Genomic DNA, 20573 nt, shown 5'->3' with positions numbered 1-20573 from the left:
CTCTGTGTTTCTGCCATTTTATGCAATGAGCAAAAGCTATCCTGAGGTATTACTACTCATCTACGTATGCAACGTTATCGTGCTGAAAGCATAAGGAAAACGCAAAGGTATAGTATTGTTTGTGGAAGTTATTGAGACTGCTTTCTTTAAATTATTTACTTGCTAAGAATCACTCCAAGCATAAAATGGGTGAAAGACAGGAGTTTCACATTAGTAGTTCCTGTTAAAACCATGCGGAAAGTCACTGAAAAATGAGTTAGATTCTAGAAATGTTATTAGATTGGCAAATATTACATGTTCAAGAAATTTACAGGGAATACTTGTTATAGATATTAGCCAACAAATGAGGGTAGGATGTTGGTTACCAGATTTAAATACGGGGGTCACATTCCCCTCCTTCCATTCAAGAGGTAGAGTGGAATACCGGGGTGACTATGCAAAAAGATGCAATAAGAATATTGAAGAGTACACTGCAGTACTTTTTAGAAATTTAATGTTGAGTTCACTAATGCTGCAGCTAGAGGACAACTTAAGTTTCTGGATTAAATTTAGAATGCTTATGAAAGCAATCACAAGGGGATCCATCGGACAGAAACTGCTGTTCTGCAGCTGCAGCTTTGAAACTGCACATGAAGAAGAAGACATAGCAAAAGCGTCGTTGAGTGCATAACAAAATCTTCGCTACACAGAACATGATCGTCAGAATCAGTAAGCGATATAACACTTTGTTTTGCAGGCTTTTTTTTCATTTGGCAATAGCCAAATGAAAAAATTGCCAATTGCCAATAGCCATTTGGCAATAGCCCCTCCCCACACTTGTTATGCTTCACTGCAATACACGTGCGTATGCTTCATCAAGTAACATTTCTGTACGAAGGCGAAGCTGACTTTCGGGAACCGGCATTATGCAACACACTATGCTTTCCAAGCTTCTAAGCCAATCGCGAGGACCAAATAGGTGGAGTCCGTGCCATTGCTGACAGCAACGAATTCTTTTAATAAAAAACTCGGCACCCAACAGCAAGAAGCTTCATAGCGAACGTCGAAGCAGCTAGGCCTAGCGTTGCCGCAGTGGTGGCAACGGCTGCCAGCGGATCCGCGTGCGAGATGGCCGGTCGAAGTGGCGAAGTAATCAAAACGGCGGCAGTGGTGCCTTTGATTATTGGCGTTTTGAACCTGCGGTCAGGGCAAAACGTCCGGAAAATCGGACGGCGAAGAGTTCTTGCGTCCGAAATTTCACACGTTCTGATACGTTGACTCTATGGGGTACGTGGCGGTGCCGCGACGCCGTCCAAGTTATCGGGAATCCGCAAAATCGGTCGTTGAGTGCACACTGGCAACTCCTCCAGCCAACGACAGGGCGTCAAAGACGATTAATTACAATTCCTTTCTGTTGCTCGAGCCAGCATTACCGCGACTTTCGACGCTTTCAATAAAATTGCCGCCAATTTTCCCTGACAGAGGCCCAAATTCCCTGAGTTTTCTCTGACTTTTTCCAGACTACTCAAAATCCCTGAGAATTCCCGGTTTTCCCGGTTGGTAGACACCCTGCCTACTACGATCCGCCTCTTCTATCCTGCCCGTAGCTTGCTGAGACCGCTCCTTTTACCCGGAGAGGTAATTGCAGTGGAGCAGAATATGTGAATCTTCAGTAATTGTAGTGGAGAATGATCTGTGGATCTCACGAAGGGAGACAACTACCGAGTCTATGCTGTGTGCCTACATCACCTGAGCTGTGACCTGTCGCAATGGTGCTCTTTGTCGAGGACTCCAACTAAACAGAAATGATCTTTTAAACAACAATCTAACCTCTTTTAAGGATGGTTTTTAATGTGGAACACTGTAGTACAACTTGTCAATCTTTTTTATGATGTTTCTTCTAATCTGGACTTGGGAAATTTAGTTGATGTTATCTTCAACAACTTATCTAAAGCGTTTGATTCTAAGATACTTGTCTAATTCCAAGTTACTTGTCAAATAAAATGCCAGGCTAAATAACCACTGGCTTGTTTAATGGATTGCAAGTTTTCTTTGTTGTAGTTTATCATCTGTTTCCTTTAATCTCTTGATTCATCTCCTGTTAATGCTACATCCAGCGTCCCACAGGGGTCTCTATTAGGTCTTTTGGTATTTTTCCTATCTATACTCTTTAGGGGATATACGAATATATATATATATATGTGTGTGTGTGTGTGTGTGTGTGTGTGTGTGTGTGTGTGTGTGTGTGTGTGTGTGTGTGTGTGTGTGTGTGTGTGTGTGTGTGTGTGTGTGTAAAAATAAATCTATGAAAATATATATGCACGTCAGGATAATGCATCAGAAGCGAAAGCACCGATGACAATAATTATATTTAACATCTTTCATACATCCTGAAGCATATCTGACTGACTTGCACTGCAAGTTCCAATAATATGTGTGGAGTGTTTTAGTAACACGAGTTAGAAAGAAGACAGCTGAAAGTTTGCACTTGGCGTCAGTATGCCATCATGTTGGTAGCTCCACTTCTTTCATTGTTTTACACGTTTTACATCAGGCATATTTTTGAAATGACTGGACAGATGCTTTACAGATACAGTAAACACAAAATACTTGTTCTTGCAGAGAATACTCGCATGGAGTCCACCGTTTGTAAACTTAACAGAACTTACTATAGAGCCGTAAATGTGATGAAACAAAATTTTCAATTGATAGAATTAACTGGCACCTGAAGGCGATATGCCAATGAAATGCCACATAACACCTCCTCTAATATCTGGTTTTATGCTGATAACAGTGTCCTGCATGAAATCATTAATTTCATTGCTGACTATTATTGTGTTGTTGAATCCTTTGCACCCTTTTGCAGATGGTGCAAAACATGGCAAGTGAATATTAATTGCAGTAAAACAATTATGTCATTTACTAATAGAAGTAACTTTGTCGCTTTGATTATTCTTGAATGGTATTAATCAATCAATCAACTTTATTTCAGATTTGTTCCTGCTACAGAAACAGGGGAAAAAATGTTTGGACAGGAACAAAAAAAAGCTACAGCAATGTAGCTTGACGAGGTTCCTGCCCATGTCTTCACATAGAGGATAACAAGCAAACCATACAATGAACATGATGAATACAGGTGAGCGACGCGTATAAAGATGTAGTGATATACATTAATACAAGGGACATTACACCAAAAGATCACATTCATGGTAGAATTACTTCACACACACAGTAAAGGTGTACATAGTGGAATGCGTAATTTCATTACACTTAAATAAATTTGTACAAACAATGTAAGGAATTATTTAATAAACATATATTAGGTGTATTAGAGTCAAACAAGGGAATATCAGTTGAACAAAAGATACTACACAACAATTTAATAAGTGCGACATTTGAGATGTAAAACTGGGCATAATAAATTTATGTTCAGAATAAGAAATCTCTTACAGTCTTTCCTAGTAATGGTGCACAAATCAATTCCTTGGCCATGTAGGTGTCTTAAGTAAATGGGCATGCTGTGTTCTAGCCTGTTTAATCCATGGTTTGTGCATGAGAAAGGTATTACTCATTGGTCTCTGTTCCTAATATTATATTGGTATGCATCAGGTTTTCTGAGATTACATAACATTAGGAAAAGTTTATTGTTAAATTTTCAAAGTATGCTTATATTTCATTTATTTCCCTGCAAAGAGTTTTATCCTGCTCGCTATGCAATGCAGTTTTGTAAAGAATTACGCGGTCTACTCCGTAAAAAGCTAAGGTGCCATAGAATGTTTAAGAAAACAATCAGCACAGTGGTACGGAAAATTTAGTGTCTTGCGAAGCCAGGTGAAATGCATAATGCGCAGAGGCAGTGATGCATACATTTAGTTTGTCGAAGAGAGCGTAAAATGCGATCCAGAATGTTTCTGGTCCTATGTAAAAGATTCAGTTCTGAGTGGGCTGAGATTATTGTCATAAATTATCCATCTTGTGGCATTGTTAGAAACTGCGATCCAATGCCTTCGCTGAACATTTTTCCTCAGTTTTCCTAAATACAATGCATGCTCCTAGCTCTGGTGACTGTCTGGATAGCTTCAGTGACCACTTCAATATTTCAAGTTTTACAGAACACAATATCGCGGCGACCATAAGTAAGTTGAAACCAAAGCATTCTCTTGCTTACGAGCGCATACCAAGTTTTGTTATCAAAGGCTTTTTATTTTTGTTCCTCTCCTTACGCACATCTTTAATCTTGCTTTGTGTACAAGTGTCTTTCCTTCTAGTTTGAAGAACGCAATAGTTGTGCCAGTTCATAAAAGTGGCAGCATGAGCGACATCAAAAATTATCGCCCCACGTCACTCTTGTCTCCATTTGCAAAAGTGTTTTAAATAGCTATGTTTACACATCTGGCATTGGCATTTTTCTTTAAGCATAAGATTAGTGTATACCAACACGGCTTTGTTCACGGCAGGTCTGTGGAAACAAACCTTGTTTGTTTTCTTGATGCTGCAGGACCTGCTGTTGCTAACCGAAGACAGTTAGATACCATATATTTCGACTTGTCAAAAGCATTTGATATTGTTTCTCATGATCTTCTTATCCATAAACTCTTGAGTTACAGTGTTAGTACTAGCCTATGCACGCTTATTAAATACTACCTGTCAACTCGGTTAAATTATGTTCGCGTTGGTTCTAAGTACTCTTTACCTTATGAATGAACTTCTGGTGTTCCGTAAGGGTCGATCTTAGACCCATTATTCTTCAATATCTTTTTTAATAACTTTGAAGAATGTTTGCCTTATTCGCGCCTCCTTTTATACGCTGAAGATATTAAACCTTAACATGAAATAGAATCAGAGCAGGATTGTGAATTATTACTGGAAGATGTTAATTCTGTTGCAGAGTCGTGTGCTCCCAACTTTTTGCGCATTAATCCAACTAAGACACTTGTTTCCTTTATTCACAAAATGTGCCCTTTAAATATGAATACTCCCTTGAGAATATTCCTTTGAAAGGAGTGAGTTGTACGCCCCACTTAGGAATATTGGTTGGCTCCCGGAGAACATTCCTTTGAGAAGAGAGAGTTGTATGCGCGACTTAGGAATATTGGTTGGCTCCTGGCTATCTTCCGAAGAACAAGCATCGGTAACCCTTTCAGGGTCAATGACGTAAATATATGGCGCCGCGAACATGCCCAAAATGGTTTAATGCCGTCAATACAATGCCGCCTGTACGTTTAAAAATCGCACCTATTTCCTAACTTTTTCTTTTCTGGCATGTGCTACCACTATATGGGAATATAGAGAATTTTTTTCTCGCGCCTCCCTCTTGGTTTTCGTTGCATTGTTTGCTTTAAAGCTAGTTTGCTCCGGTGCGTCTATATACAACCGCTCGCGCGTTGGCGCGCACGTGGGCGGGCGGCAGTTTGGGTTTTGTTCCACGGGCGGTTTCGGCTTATTGCGCTCGCAAAACTGATGGCTATCTCGTTACTAATCGCTCAAAGGGCGAACGCCTGTTTCTTGCTCGTTTAGTGCTTACAGGGGCGCGCATAGGAAGGATGCCGTCGTGCGTGCGTTTCATGTTGTTTTCTTTTTTGGAGACGCGCAAAAACTAGTTGCGTTTGGTTGGCGATAAGATGAAGATTAGAGGAAGTTTGTCACACGTTCTGCTTTTTTGACGGGCACACAACCACACAGTTTTCTTGAGTGCGCCCACCTACGCAGTTCAATTATGCTATGGACGTAAATATTAGTGTAAGAGCAGGAACATTTGAGAGTTGCAAAATATGCTCGTGTGTGCATTTTCCAAGCCTTCAACTATGTGTACAACTAAGTTTATTTCCTTTTTTGTTGTTATTCATGAATGAAGAGTACGTATATACAAATGCAAAATATTTTTTTCTCACTTTACGGTCGCCCTAGAAAAATTATGGTAATTTTTTTCGAAGGTCCCTCAGAAGAATTGGAATCTGCAACAAAATAAACTGACCCTGGGCATATGGCGTAAAAAATCAACCCTGAAAGGGTTAATGTGTCCTACAGGCAGTTAGACCTCATATCAAGGATGATAAAAAGTTTACAAATGTGAACTGCGTCCTTCTCTTGTATTCTTCTTTTGTCCGCTCAAGGTTAGTTTATTTTTGTTGTATGGAACTATATTATTTTACCAATGTTGCAAAAATTGAATGTGTTCAGCGACGTTTCATTTGTATCCTGTACGATCGATTTCTCGGATGCCGTGTATTTTATGCCTATGAGCGTGTACTGTGCATGTTCAATAATAGACCTCTACAAATAAGGTGGAAATACCGTGATTACTCATTTTTGTATAAACTAATTCACAACCACTTCTGTCTGTGGTTACTGTCAGCTGTAACGTTCTGCGCGCCTCGCCCTAACCTGCGTAATCCTAGCATTTTCTATGTGAATTGCTCTTGCATATCCAACGCTGTAACATGTCTTGTAACACAACAAACCTTGTGTGACAATCTTGATATATTCAGTTCTACAAGTTCGTCATCATCTGACTTCTGTCTCTAAATAATTCAGTTTTTTTTGTTGCACTTTGTACCAGTGTTGTTTGAGACATTGTTTTGTTTTGCAGTTTTATGTTCTTTATGTAACACAGGTGCACCAATAGCTGTTTTTGGGCACGTTAAGAAAAATAAACAAATAAAAATAAGATAAATAATAAGATTAAACTTGAACTGTACCAATCTGTTGCAGAGGAAGCACGTTCATCATGGCAAACAGCTCGGCCGTGTGCACATCACAAGAAGTAGTTGCGATGTGGTAAATGGCCTTCCTTTGTAATAAAAGGAGTTTGTTAATGTTGCTTTTTGACGTGCTTCCCCATACAAGGTTACAACAGTATTGCTACGGAACAGTATTTACAATGACGAAGAGGCGAGCAGTGAGAAGACAACGACAACGATTGGAGGCTAGCGCGGGCTGCTGCCTATTGGCCAAGTGCGGCGTATTCCCTTGTAAATATACTTGTATATAGCTTATCGTCTGCGTCTTCCTACGTAACATATCTGGTGGAGGTGGATGTTCCCTGTACCTCGTCACGGAGCTTCGCAGTGGATGGTACGTCGAGCCTTCCTTCATGGCTCCCGGCGATGACAACTCGACTCAGCCACCTCCGACACCTGCTGCCACTTTGACGACCTACATAAGATGGGGAAGACGTCGACGACTGGATCAGCTTGTACAAACACGTCAGCCGCAATAACCGGTGGGGCCCTACTATCATGCTCGCCAACGTAGTTTTTTACCTCGGTGGTACACCTCGAGTTTGGTTTCGGACGCACGAAGATGAGCTCACCAGTTGGGATTCACTTAAGCAAAAGCTCAGAGACTTGTTCCGCAACCCATACGGTCACCAACTTGCCGTGCAGAAGGTGCTTTCCGGCTGTGTGCAGAGGTCAATAGAGCCCTATGTCACGTACATTCAGGACGTCTTGGCTCGGTGCCGCAAAGTTGACGCACGCATGACTGAGTGCGACAGTCTCCCACATCCTCAAAGGCATTGCCGATGACTCCTTCAACTTGCTCGTTTTTAACAATGTGGCGACGGTGGATGCAGTTATAAAAGAGTGCCGCCGCATGGAACTCGCTAAAAGCCGACGTATCGACCAGCAGTTTGCCCATCTGCCCAACACCCCAGTGACATCTTCCTGTGCCGACGCTCCTCGTCCCACCAACACTGGCCATGTTACCCGGTTCGTCCGGTGTGAGATCGAGGCCGCCTACCCGGCTGCTTTCGACTCCAGCCCCTCCAATGCACCTGAACTCCCAGTTTCCTCGATCCAGGCAGTTGTCTGCCAGGAATTCGCAAACATGGGTCTTCACACCATCTGCTCGGCCCATCGCCCTGATAACCACCCGGCTTCTTCGATTCCGCCCCATCCCACATCTTATTACCCACCATGTTTCTGCAACCCATCTGAATGGCGCATTGCTGACAAGCCCATTTGTTTTCACTACCGTCGAATCTGGCACATTTCTCGGTACTGTCGCAGTCGCTGGAGTTCCCCGACCCGGTCTACTTATACGGACTACTCTCGCCCCTCAAGTGGCCCGTCTCGTCCCTATGTCGCACACTGCGATAATGCCGCCACTGATTCCCCTGCGCCGAACTGCTCCTATTCTCGTTCGCCTTCGCCCCAATGACGACAATCTCGCTCTCCCCAGCCCCATCGCTCCTTTTCGCCAACTCCCTTCGGACGCCGCTCCTAGCCGGAAAACTAGACGATGCAGTGCCTTGAGGTGACGCTGTATTCAGGGTGTCTACCAAGTTGACATTTCCAAATTCTATGAGTTTTCCAGGTTTTCCCCGAGTGCCTTTGCAAAGTTAACTGAGTGATGCAGAACTATGTTTTCTGTCAAGACGGGCTGAAACCATATTGACACGTATACTTATCTGTACCGGGAAACCACGTTTCGCTGCCTAACAAATGTAATCGCACAGGAGGGGTTAGTAAAATGCACAGCAAATAAAATGTCTTCGAAAACAATTGCAAATCAAGTCGGACATTCTCAAATAGGAATAAAAAGGAGATGCATACAAAAGCAAATATTTTCGAATATGAGCTATTTCTATCAACTGATAGCAAGCTCAGTGTTACGAGACCCGAACGTTCTCATAATTGAGATTCTCTCTCAACAGCTTGTAAGTCCACCTCAACTGTCCTGACATACTCTCAGCCCGCGCACGACATGTCAGTGTTTTGGGCATTGTTTTAAAGAATTTGTTTTGGTTTGGATGAGGGACACCTGCATCTCGGCATCAGCCAACACAGTTTTCAGAGCTCAAGCTCCTTCAAAACGGCGGCAGCAAGCTTTCTGTCCTGCTTATTTCTCAATGCGTACATTATTTCTGTTCTTGTCCTCCTTCCACCACTCGTTCGCCCCACGAACCACTTGAGCCATCTTCTTGGTCAGTTGCACAGTCCACGGCCGATTTTTAGAACTCCCTAGGGGTCGCGAAAACGTTCGAAAAATCGGCCAGTTGGAAAAAAATAAATGCGTGTCATTTACTGCCCTTAGGGGCTCAAACCGCCACAGGCACGTTCGAGAACGCTCTGAAGGACTGTCGGTACACATATTAGGCATGTCGGCGCTCGTACTGCGACAGGAAATACCGGGTGCACGTGTGTATAATTAAGGAATACATACTGTGTCCCATGGCAATAGCCTCTTCCCATTCTTGCTATGCTTCACTGCAATACGTGTGCGTATGCTTCACCAAGTATCATATGTGTATGGAGGCGAAGCTGACTTTCGGGAACGGGAATTATGCAACGCACCGTGCTTTCCAAGCTTTTAAGCCAATCACGAGGACCACAAAAGCGGAGTCCGTGCCATTGCTGATAGCAGCGAATTTTTCCAATAAAAAATACGGCATCCAACGGCAAGAAGCTTCATAGCGAACGTCGAAGCAGCTAGGCCTAGCGTTGCCGCCGTGGTGGCTGCGGCTGCCAGCGGATCTGCGTGCGAGAGCGCCGGTTCGAAGCGGCAAGGTAATCAAAATAGCAGCGGTGGTGGCTTTGATTAATGCCGTTTAGGACCTTCGATCACGGCAAAACCTCCGGAAAATCGGACGGCTAAGAGTTCTTACGCTTGAGATTTCAGACATTCTAACACATTGACTCTATGGGGTACGATGGTGGCGCCGCGAAATCGTCCAAATTATCGGGAATCCGGAAAGTCGGTCATTGACTGTACACTGGCAACTCCTGCAGCCACGACAGGACGTAAAAGACAATTTATTACGATTCCTGTCTGTTACTCGAGCCAGCATTACCTCGACTTTGGACCCTTTCAATAAAATCACAGCTAATTTTCCCTGATAGAAGCATGTTGTGTCGGCAGCGGCAGGCGAGGGCCCGCGCCCAGCGAACGCGCGGCGAGCGCCGACGCAGAGAGGGAGACGCGGAGCTAACTGCTCCTGATGAAAACCGGACTAGGACTGAGCCGGCTAGCGGCCGTTTATTACCAAAAAGACCACTCGCCAGATGGCAGCTCCTGATTGGTCCAAGCTCGTCACATGACAGAAGGGGGGTTCGCCATCTAGCTGGACTACTACAAAACATAAATGTATGATAACACGGAGATCTGGGAGGGGGCGGCACTATACTACATCATCCTCCCCTGGAAACAAAGCATACAGTGAAACGCGCACACAAGACGCGCACTTAAGTCTAAGGACAAATTCAGTTCGTTTCCCCCCCCCCCCACGTTCACACACACGCGCACCAGATGCACACAAGGCACGCACTTAAGTCCACAACAAATTCAGTCCGTCCCCGCCCAAGTTCACGCACACGCGCACCAGTCTTGGGCACCAAAACACAGGCAGTCACTCAAACAAAATCCGACAAGGAACACGCACAAGGCTCACTGCACCGCAACAAGGAACACATTTTATACCTGTGTTAACGAAACATGTGAACTGTCTCCTAAATGTCACAGCGAGGCCCCTAGCCGTGGCATTTCGAAGACGGCAATACGCTCTACGCTCAAGAAACAAAATCACCGAGCCACGGAGGCTGTTTTCTGTCACGACGATGACGTGTGCGTACCTCAGAAGAACTTTGGGGGTTGCGACGCGTATCGGTCGACTTCGAAGACCTAGTCGTCCCACTACTATTTCCCTCCCCCTGGTTGGACAATTGAATGTCGGTGTAGCTCAAAGCTGCAGAGGGTTGCCCAGGAAGCTCCTCTCGAAGTCCCAACAAGTCCTGGGAGGCTACCGATTCCCCCAGGGAATCAAGAGACGACTGCTGACTGCGCAGACTCGGAAGTGATACAGTCAGACGAACTACTTAGCTGATGCTTATAACTATGAGAAGACGCTGTCACTACAGACGAGTCATCGGAATGACTGTCCAGAAGGACTGCCGCAAAATGGAGTCAGCGCAAGTTCCGCACGGGCACAATCAATAACAGCGTGATGAGATGAGAGGAAGTCCCATCCTAGAATGATGGCATGAGAACGGGGAAGAACGACAAACTCAATGTGGTGTAGACTGTCTTGTATGGCGACACGGACGGTACATGTTCCTAAGGGCTCAATTGGCTCACCGCTTGCTGTACGAAGCGAAATGACAGAAAACGGCGTCGCGACTTTTTGGAGCGTACGGCGAAGCTGGTCGGCAATCACGGACACTGCGGCACCCGTGTCGACAGGCGCGTGAACGGCGACACCTTCGGCAAAAACTTCAATGATGTTCGTAGGCAATAAACGAGGACTTGAGCAGTTCGAAGAGATCGCAGTTCTTGCCTCCGGAACTGCGCCTTCTAGTTTTCCTCCACAGCGGGAGGGCGGCGGACGATGGGGGAGAGGGAACGTCGACGGGGAGATGGAGACCGACGTGTGTTGAAGCTTCGGGGAACAGGAGATGAAGGAGCGAAGTGCGGAACTTGTGGCGAATAGCGGGACTGGGTGTCAGTAGTATTCCCTTGACATCTCGCAGTATGGGTAGGATACCAACCCCGCCGGCGGCAGAACCGTGCCACGTGGCCAGCAAAGCCACACGCGAAGCAGATCGGCCGGTTGTCTTGGGTACGCTACGGATTATCAACAGAGGGCCTAGGTAGCGGTGCACTGTTTTGAGCTGGGCGTAGGGGCTGCGGAGGCGCGCAGAAGCCGCTTCTGGGCAAGTAGTTCGCAGCTGGAGAAGGCGAGGCGTAGAAGCCGCTTGTGGGGGTGTAATGCGCAACTTCAGGCGGTGGTCTTGGACTGGCGACGACGGCAGCGTACGTGAGCGGAACCGGCGCTGAGAGTAGCTGATTAGCGAGAGGTAGTGCGTCGCTGACTTGTTCGTGTATGACGCGTCGGAGTTCCGGGGACAAAGAGGACTCAGACGACTGGGTAGCAGGCAGCAGTGACAGTTGGCGCGCGACTTCTTCGTGAACGAATTGCTTGATTTGGTCGAGGAACGAAGAGTGGGCGGGAGCAGCACTGGAAGTGTCAGTTAAAGCCGAAATTGTGTCGTCGGGCGCGTAGTAAGGCGTTCTTTGCGGAGCTCATCGTAGCTCTGGCACAGTGTAATGACATCGTCAATCGTTCGAGGATTTTTCGCCATGAGCATTTGGAAGGCGTCATCCTCTATGCCCTTCATGACATTCTTGATCTTTTCAGAGTCGGGCATGGCGGGATTAATGCGCCGGCAAAGGTCAACTACGTCCTCAATGTAGCTTGTGAAGTTTTCACCCGTTTGCTGAATGCGACTACGCAAGCGTTGTTCTGCGCGAAGCTTGCGCACAGCAGGGCGACGGAAGACTTCTTTGAAAGAATGGGTAAATGCTGTCCAGGTGCAGAGGTTGGATTCGTGATTCCGGAACCAGAGATTAGCGACTCCAGAAAGATAGAAGATGACGTTAGTCAGTTTAGCTTTGTCATCCCATTTGTTATGCGCACTCACGCGATCGTATGACGACAGCCAATCCTCCAAGTCATGGTCGTCGTTGCCGCTGAAGACCGGAGGATCTCGTTGGCGTAGAGCACCGGAGCAAACGACAGGCGATGCCAGGGGAGGATCGGGCTGCGCGGCGTCCTGAGGCATGGCAGAAACGGTAGGGAGCGTCCGACTGCGGAGTTCCAGGTTTTAAAAGGGCAAAGCACCTCCATCAAATGTCAAGAGGCGTTATAGTTCGATTGCTAAAACGCTCAGATAGCAGAGCACCGCAGCGAGAGGACGCAGAGCTTCGGCGACACAGGCACAAGGCTTCCAAACACTCGTTGTCGTCGTCTTTTCTCTAAGCAGTGCCTACTGCTCATTCTTCTTCAGTACAATGAGTACAAAAAGTCTATCACTTGTACACAATGTACTACCTGCTGGATCCTTCATCACTAGGGTTAGCTCAGACACATGCCACGTCTTCTTATCACTGAGTACAAAAATAGATGTCCTATCTGGGCCTTCACTGTACGAGGTTTACTGTATTTAAAAATCCTTTCCTGTTAAATCTAACTCTGACGGTGTCCCCCAGCTTGACACGAGTTGCCTGAGCACCTCTACGTTTGTCTAAACACTGCTTAGTTTGCCACTGTTTCTGCAAGACCCTTTCTTGAACTTGAGGCACAATACTCTCCTGTTCCCGTAGATCTACACAGAGCCGCATGGTTCCATCCTTCTTGCACACCACCACGAGTGGAGACACCCATAGAGTTTCCTACAAAATTACTAGAGGGAACTCTGGCGCTGCAGTCGTTGTCCTACCATGGGAATGATGGGAAGTACATAGATTTGTCTGATCTTCGTGCTTGTGGATTCAGACGTTCTTGTGGCTTTGTATATTACGCTATATAAATCTTATTGTCGTATATTTCAGCGCAATCTATATTCTTCGAAGTGTAGAAGACGCCGGGGAACGCGTACAATTGCTATTAATTGCAATGATTGAGCTTGTTTATGTGCCCAAATCGAAACGCACCAAGCGTCTCAAAGCACTGGCATGCCCGCGATAAATTCATAAGTGCGTTTCATTCGCTTGTCGATACATGCATCCGTGGCTTAATGGTTTCAATATCAGGCTTCTGTACTAGAGTCCCTGTGTTCGAATCCTGCAGTCGGGCAATTTTAATGATGTTTATTTAATTATTTATTATGCAATAAACTGTTGAAAATGACGAGTTTACTAAGTCACAAAGCCGTTTGAAGCCAAAAAGGACGAAGTTTAGGCAAATCCATGTACTTCCCATAATTCCCATGCTGGGACAACCGCTCCCATTGTAGCTCACGTAGACACTAGCGCGAGAGTTCCCTCTAGTAATTTTGTAGGAAACTCTATGGAGACACCCACTCAGAAGACTCGACGTGCTCGATGACGTCGCAGTCCTCGAGACGTCGCAATTCATTTGTGCCCTGGTCACGGAGAGCCAGGGGTAGTCGGCGCAACTTTGAAGATACTGGTTTCGCATTTTGCTGCCGATGAATTCGGTGCACAAAGTTGTTGACGAGACCCAACTCGTCACTGAAGTGGTGATCAAAACCCGGAGGCACACCTGTGGGGCTCTGTACTGAAGGAAGCGATGGTAGATTACATGTCAGCGACGTACCGTCGATCTGTGTGCCCAAGCGTTGGATGGCGTCTAAACCCAGCAGTGATGTTCCTGTAGTCGTTACGTGGAACGTGACGAAGCATGACCTTTGGAAAAACTGGACAGTGGCTTGAAACAGGCCTTGAATGTCGATGCGTTGCTTGGAGAAATTTCTCAAGTCCACTGTTTGTGACAGCCTGTGCTGTCGACCACAGTGATTTCTAAAATCTTCGGCCGTAATGAATGACACAGACGCTTCCGTATCCACCAGCAGTTACATGGAGACGCCGTTAACTACGACCGGAGCTTCCAAAGCAGCTTCCCGGAAGAAGTCGGCCATCTTGGCAGCTTCCCGGAAGAAGTCTGTCATCTTGGCCTGTCGACGGAACGCCAGGTTGAAATACCTCAATTCTTCGTACATTTTCGGAGCCGAACGCGCGGTTCGCTCGATGCAAGGCTTCTAAAGAGCGTCCAATTTCTGCTTTGTCCAGGGACAAGGTTTTGCCATGAGCTAATAACTTTTCGCGAACGCTGACGTTCGCTACCCCATGTATTATTTGGTCTCGGACGCGCTCATTGTAGGTTGTGGCGAAGTTGCACTGTACCGCCTTCTCCTTCAATTCGGTCACGAATTCCAGGAATCCTTCTCCCTCGAACTGCCTTCGACTGGTGAATTCGTGCCTCTCCGCCAGAACATTTGTTGACGCGGCGAACAGCCGGTCAAGCCGCTGCAAGAGTTTCTGGAACTCTGACGCTGCGCCGGTCGACTGCCTTGCTGCTTCGCTTGCCGCTGACGCTGCGCCGGTTAACTGCCTTGCTGCTTCCTGTTCCTCGTCTGCAAAGTACTTTCGTTGTCCCTCACGCCCGAGAGCGCTGACGAGCGCGGACGCTCGTCGCGCGTCCGTCCAGTCGCCACCGCCGGCCGCTTCGAGGTGGGCCTGAAAAATTTTTTTTCCATCGATGCATTGGAATTAACGGTGGCCCGGGCACTTCAAAAACGGGAAGGTTCGCCGAAAAGGAAGCCATGCCCGGTAGCGTGCAGGAGACAGTGCAGAAAACAAGCCGGAGCTCGCAGCAGGAATGGGGCAAGGAAGAACCAATGCCTCCTTTACTAGATGCCAGCCGCGTTGTCCGTAAACTCGGTTCCTCGCCCTCTCCCTTTTCTCTCCTCCGCGAAAAGGCAACGAGCGCCACTTGTGGCGGACGTCTGCAACCTAGATCACGTGCTGCGGCCTCTGAGATTACCATGGCGTCGGTTGCCATCTCGGAGGCCCGCGATAACGCTCGCTAACAGACGCCCGCGCATATAAAGCGCCGGCGGAGCATTCAGCCGCGGCTGCCACATCCGCCGGAAGTTGAAAAGGCAACGAGCGCCGCCGCACGGAATTTATGCTGAACTAACTTCAACTAAGGGAACCGCCGCCGCAATGGGAAAGCGAGCAACGCGGCTGGCATCTAGTAAAGGAGGCATTGGAAGAACAAAGGGGCGGGAAGGCCTAGGCTCGGAAGCCTGGCGACGCCAAGTGCGTCGGCGGCGTTTGCGTGCCGCGCAGACACAGGAAGGGACGCTTCACTTGCGAAGCTCGTTGGTTTCCAGGGGCTTCGGTCGGAACCGCAGCGGGAATCCCATCCTCGTCGCCAAAAGATGTGTCGGCAGCGGCAGGCAAATGGGGGCCCCCGGCCAGCGAACGCGCGGCGAGCGCCGACGCAGAGAGGGAGACGCGGAGCTAACTGCTCCCGATGAAAACCGGACTAGGACTGAGCCGGCTAGCGGCCGTTTATTATCAAAAAAGACCACTCGCCAGATGGCACCTCCTGATTGGTCCAAGCTCGTCACATGGATGGATGGATGGATGGAAGGTAGGAGCGTCCCCTTTGAAACGGGGCGATGGCAGTTGCCACCATGCTCAGATTTTTATTTTGCCTTTTATTTTTATCTGTGTTGTGTGTTATTGAATTTCTCGATTTTCTTTAAATACGTCTTCCTACCCTTTTAACCTTATGTCACCTCTCTGCTTTTGAGCCACCAATCCTCCAATCGCCTTTTGCTAATTTCCACCGCATATTTATTTACATGACTATCATCTCTGAACCCTAGGGCCTCAGGAAGGGTGACTGTGGCCGCATCGACATCGGGATTGATACCATCACATTCTAGTATGAGGTGTTCCATCGTTTCTACATATTTACCACACACAGTACATGTGTCTTCTTCTTCGTTAAATTTCTTTTTATAGCTCCGCGTTCTAAGACATCCTGATCTAGCTTCAAAGAGTAGGGCACTGCCTCTTGAGTTATCATAAAACGCTTCCTTCCTGATCTGCCGTTTCCAGTATCGATATAGTTCTACGCTATGCTTCTTTTCCATTGAATTTATCCAATTTTTACTTTCCTCATTTTTAACCTGTCCTTTAATGCTGTGTCCTTTTTCGTCCTCGTGTCTGGCATACTTACTGGTAAGCTTCCTATTTCTTTTCCGCCATTGTGAGTCAACGCTCTTTCTGTATAGGTATTTAAACACCTTAGCTGCCCACCTGTTATCATCCAATTTCCTCAGACGTTTTTCGTATAGGATTTTACTCTGAGCTTCCCGTGCTTCGAATGATGCCCAGTCCATATCTCCCTGTACTGCTTCGTTTGTGGTTTTCCCGTGGGCACCTAGTGCTAACCTTCCCACAGCTCTCTGATTTACTTCTAGTCTCGACTGAACCTCTGCCCTTAAACACAGGACCGCATTCCCGAAAGTAAGCCCCGGCACCATTACTCCCTTCCAAATGCCTCTCAGTACCTCATACCTGTTGTAAACCCACAATGCCTTATGTTTCATTATCCCGGCATCTCTTCGCCCTTTTGTTATTAGAGACTGTTCGTGCTTTTCCGTGTACATCTGCCCTTTGTTTATCCATGCCCCGAGATACTTGTATTCGGCCACTCGGGGTATTTCGTGGCCTCGTATTGTAAGCTCCTGATCAGTTGTATCGTTGAAAAACATCCCACCGGACTTAGCTGCACTAAAACTGAAACCTAATCTGTCTCCTTCGTCCCCACAGTAATTAACCAGAGTTTGCAAATCTTCCTGGCCATCTGCTAGCAGTACAATATCGTCCGCATACATTAAACCCGGTAGTCGTTGCTCAACAACCTTCTCGCCTATCTGTACGACAGATTATACCCTAGATTGCTTCGTTGTAACCTTCTTTCCATGCTTATCATATAAAGCTTGAACAGCAGCGGTGATAGAGGACAACCTTGCCTTAATCCTTTGTGAACCTCGACAGTTGTCGTACTCTTGATTCCTTCCCATGTTATTTTAAGATTATTTTCTCGATATAGTTCCTGTAGAAAATCAATTACCTCATTACCGATACCTTCAGCTTTTAATATGTTCCACAGGAGTTCCCTGTTCACATTGTCGTATGCACTACTTATGTCCAGGAAGGCTAAATACAGAGGTCTATTTTCCGCCTTAGCTATTTCTATGCACTGGGTAAGCACGAACAGGCTATCATCTAAGCGCCTACCACATGACAGAAGGGGGGTGCGCCATCTAGCTGGACTACTACAAAACATAAATGTATGATAACACGGAGATCTGGCAGGGGGCGACACTATACCACAAAGCACAAATTCCCTGAGTTTTCTCTGAGTTTTTCCAGAGTACTCAATATACCTGAGAATTCCCGGTTTTCCCGGTTGGTAGACACCCTGTGCATTGCTCCCTACGCCGCCAAATCCTCGACTAACGTTGCCCACTCATCTGAACCTTCTTGACGTGCAAGTCGACGATGTTTCTGTATCTGCTCTTATAGACACTGGGGCGCGTTTGTCGGTAATGAGTGCCGACCTTCGCAACCACCTGATGAAAATAATCACGCCCGCCACGACGCCTGTTGTCCGTGTCGCCGATGGCGGAACAACACCCGTAATTGGTATGTGTGCCGCCCGAGTCTCCTTCGCCGATCGCTCCAATATCGTGCTATTACAGTCATCGCCCACTGTCCCCATGACATCATCCTCGGCTTAGACTTCCTGATATGTCGTGCGCCTAAGCGACAAGGCGTCACAGCTAGGCATGCGCCGTGGCAGTAGCGCCAACGTTATCACTGTGTGGTTGCGCTTAAAATTGCCGGCATTCAAGCTGGCGCGTGCTTTCATTCCTGTGATATAGAACCGGGCAGTTCGCCCGCCATTGTTAAGTTGATGGCTAAATAAAGCCCTACTGTTTCGCTCAACCGTTGCGCTGTCCTTCCGTCAGACACGACATAACGGATTACGCACGGACAGCTGAGGAGCAGGCGGTTGGGACAGTATGGCGAAGGCGACCACGAGTCTGCAACTGGGGCAAGTAGAACATTTCGACAATTCTACGAGCGATTGGACTAGCTACGAAGAACGCGTGCACGCGCACTTTCGAGCCAATAATGTCTCGGAGGACCGGAGGGTAGACGCGTTCATCAGCATATTGGGTCCGCAAACATATTCGCTCCTCAAGTCGCTCGCCGCTCCAATAAGCCGTCCTCGAAGTCCCTGGAAAGCTTGTGCGAGCTGCTTCATAAACATTTGGCATCGCCGAGGGCAGAAGGAACACGAAACGATACCACAGTACGTGGCGGAGTAACGGGTATTGGCGCAAACATGCGAGTTTGGTGCATTGCTTGACGAGTCACTTCGAGACAGATTTGTGTGCGGTTTGCTTAGAGTCAACATTCAGAGACACTTGTTTTCGGAAGACAGGAATCTAACGCTTCAACGAGCCGTTGACCGCGCAACAGCTTTGGAAGCTGGGCTTGCTAACGCTACAGCTGCTCATTCGAAGCCTGAAAGCGAGTTCGGCGTGCATCAGTTGCCTACCAAGGGAACAACGAAATGTTTCCGCTGTAACTCAACTCACACTACCAATGCATGCCCGCATGTCAATGCGACTTGTTTTTTCTGCAACAAGAAAGGGCACATTCAGAAAGCCTGCCTAAGGCGACAAGGAAAATTGCGGTCGAAGCGAAAGCAATCAGTACAGAACGTTCGGGTGTCACACCCATCAGAACCACCCCTGCAAAGTGTTGTAACGAAAGAAGTAGAGACAGGAGACCCCATCATGCTCAGCTTAATCGTCGAGGGTGTTCCCTTGCAAACGGAACTTGATACGGGAGCCACCGTTTCAGTAATGTCCCTGGGTCAGTTCCGCTCTCTTTTTCTGGCAGTACATCTGAGGCAAACTAAGTTGGCGCTCAAGACTTGTACGAGCGAACCTGTGAAGCCATGCGGCGTTTGTTTTCTTAGAGTTGAGCACAACAATCAGTGCCAGCACTTGCCGCTGTACGTGCTTCCCCAGAGTGGGCCAGCACTGTTCGGGTGCAACTGGCTCCAGCAAGTGCGCGTCGATTGGAACCAAGTTTACGGCCTGCATCAGCTACAGGGGGAGACACTACTAAGCGCTCAACGACTTCCCAAGATACAATCCTTGCTTGACCGCCATAAGGACTTCTTCAGGAATAAGCTAGGCACCATCCGTGGTGAGAATGCGACTCTTGTTTTCAAAGATGGGAAGACGCCAAAATTTTTCAAAGCTCGAAGCGTTCCGTTTTCTCTAAAAGGTACTGTTGAGCAAGAGTTGTCTAGACAAGAACAGATGGGCATACTGACACCGGTAACGAGTAGCAAGTACGCCACTCCGGTCGTGCCAGTTTTGAAGCGGGACGGGTCAATGAGAGTATGCGGTGATTACAAGCTGACACTGAACCCCATACTTGACGTACAACATTACCCGTTACCCAAGCCTGACGAGCTGTTTGCAGCCCTCGCTGGCGGACAGCAATTCTCTAAGATTGATTTCAACAGGGCGTACCAGCAAGTAGAAATGGACCAAGAGTTAAAACGGTACCTTACGCTTAGCACCCACAAGTGTCTTTACGCCGTGAATCGTCTACCTTTTGGAATAGATTCGGCACCTGCAATATTCCAAAATATAATGGATAATATCTTGAAGGGCCTCAACTTCGTGTTTTGCTACATTGACGATATCCTAATTACGGGTCACTCAAAGGAAGAACACTTGCAGAACCTTCACGCAGTTCTCAAAAGGCTGTCATAACGTGGAATTTGCATCAAGCCATTGAAGTGCGAATTCTTTGGCGACGAGCTGACTTATCTGGGCCATGTAATCAACAAACACGGCATCCACCCAATGGACGAAAAACTGGCCGCTATAACCAAAGCACCGGCGCCAACTGATAAGCACCAACTTCAATTGCTGCTGGGCCTCATCAACTACTATGGAAAGTTCGTTCCAAACTTATCTACCGTTCTTTCCCCTTAAACAGGCTCTTGCAGAAAGACGTCGCCTGGAATTCGAACACGGCTTGCGACCGTGCATTTCAGCACATCAAGCAGCTGCTGGCGCCAGCTCCGATCTTGGTGCACTATGATCCAGGCCTGCACATGGAGGTATCGTGTGATGCATCTGCCTATGGTGTAGGTGCAGTATTGTCACACATCTTTTCCGACGGTCAGATAAGGCCAGTAGCATATGCCTCACGCACCTTGAGTCGTGCTGAGAAAGGCT

General features: G+C 47.2%; 1 protein-coding gene across 2 annotated transcripts in view; it reads right to left on the bottom strand.

Moving 5' to 3' along the window:
* LOC142576665 (F-box/LRR-repeat protein 12-like) overlaps nt 1-20573 on the bottom strand; it is a 95675-nt gene that overhangs the window by 48359 nt on the left and 26743 nt on the right. The window contains exon 2 of one of the 2 annotated variants that reach the window (XM_075686894.1): nt 366-432. The exons of the other annotated variant lie outside the window; for it this stretch is intronic. The gene's annotated coding sequence lies outside the window, so the exon portion shown is untranslated. The remainder of the gene's footprint in view (nt 1-365; nt 433-20573) is intronic. 2 annotated transcript variants of the gene reach the window in all.

The sequence above is a fragment of the Dermacentor variabilis genome, chromosome 3, assembly GCF_050947875.1.
Source record: "Dermacentor variabilis isolate Ectoservices chromosome 3, ASM5094787v1, whole genome shotgun sequence".
NCBI classification, from domain to species: Eukaryota; Metazoa; Arthropoda; class Arachnida; order Ixodida; family Ixodidae; genus Dermacentor; species Dermacentor variabilis.
This window is presented reverse-complemented; position numbering and strand designations above follow the sequence as displayed.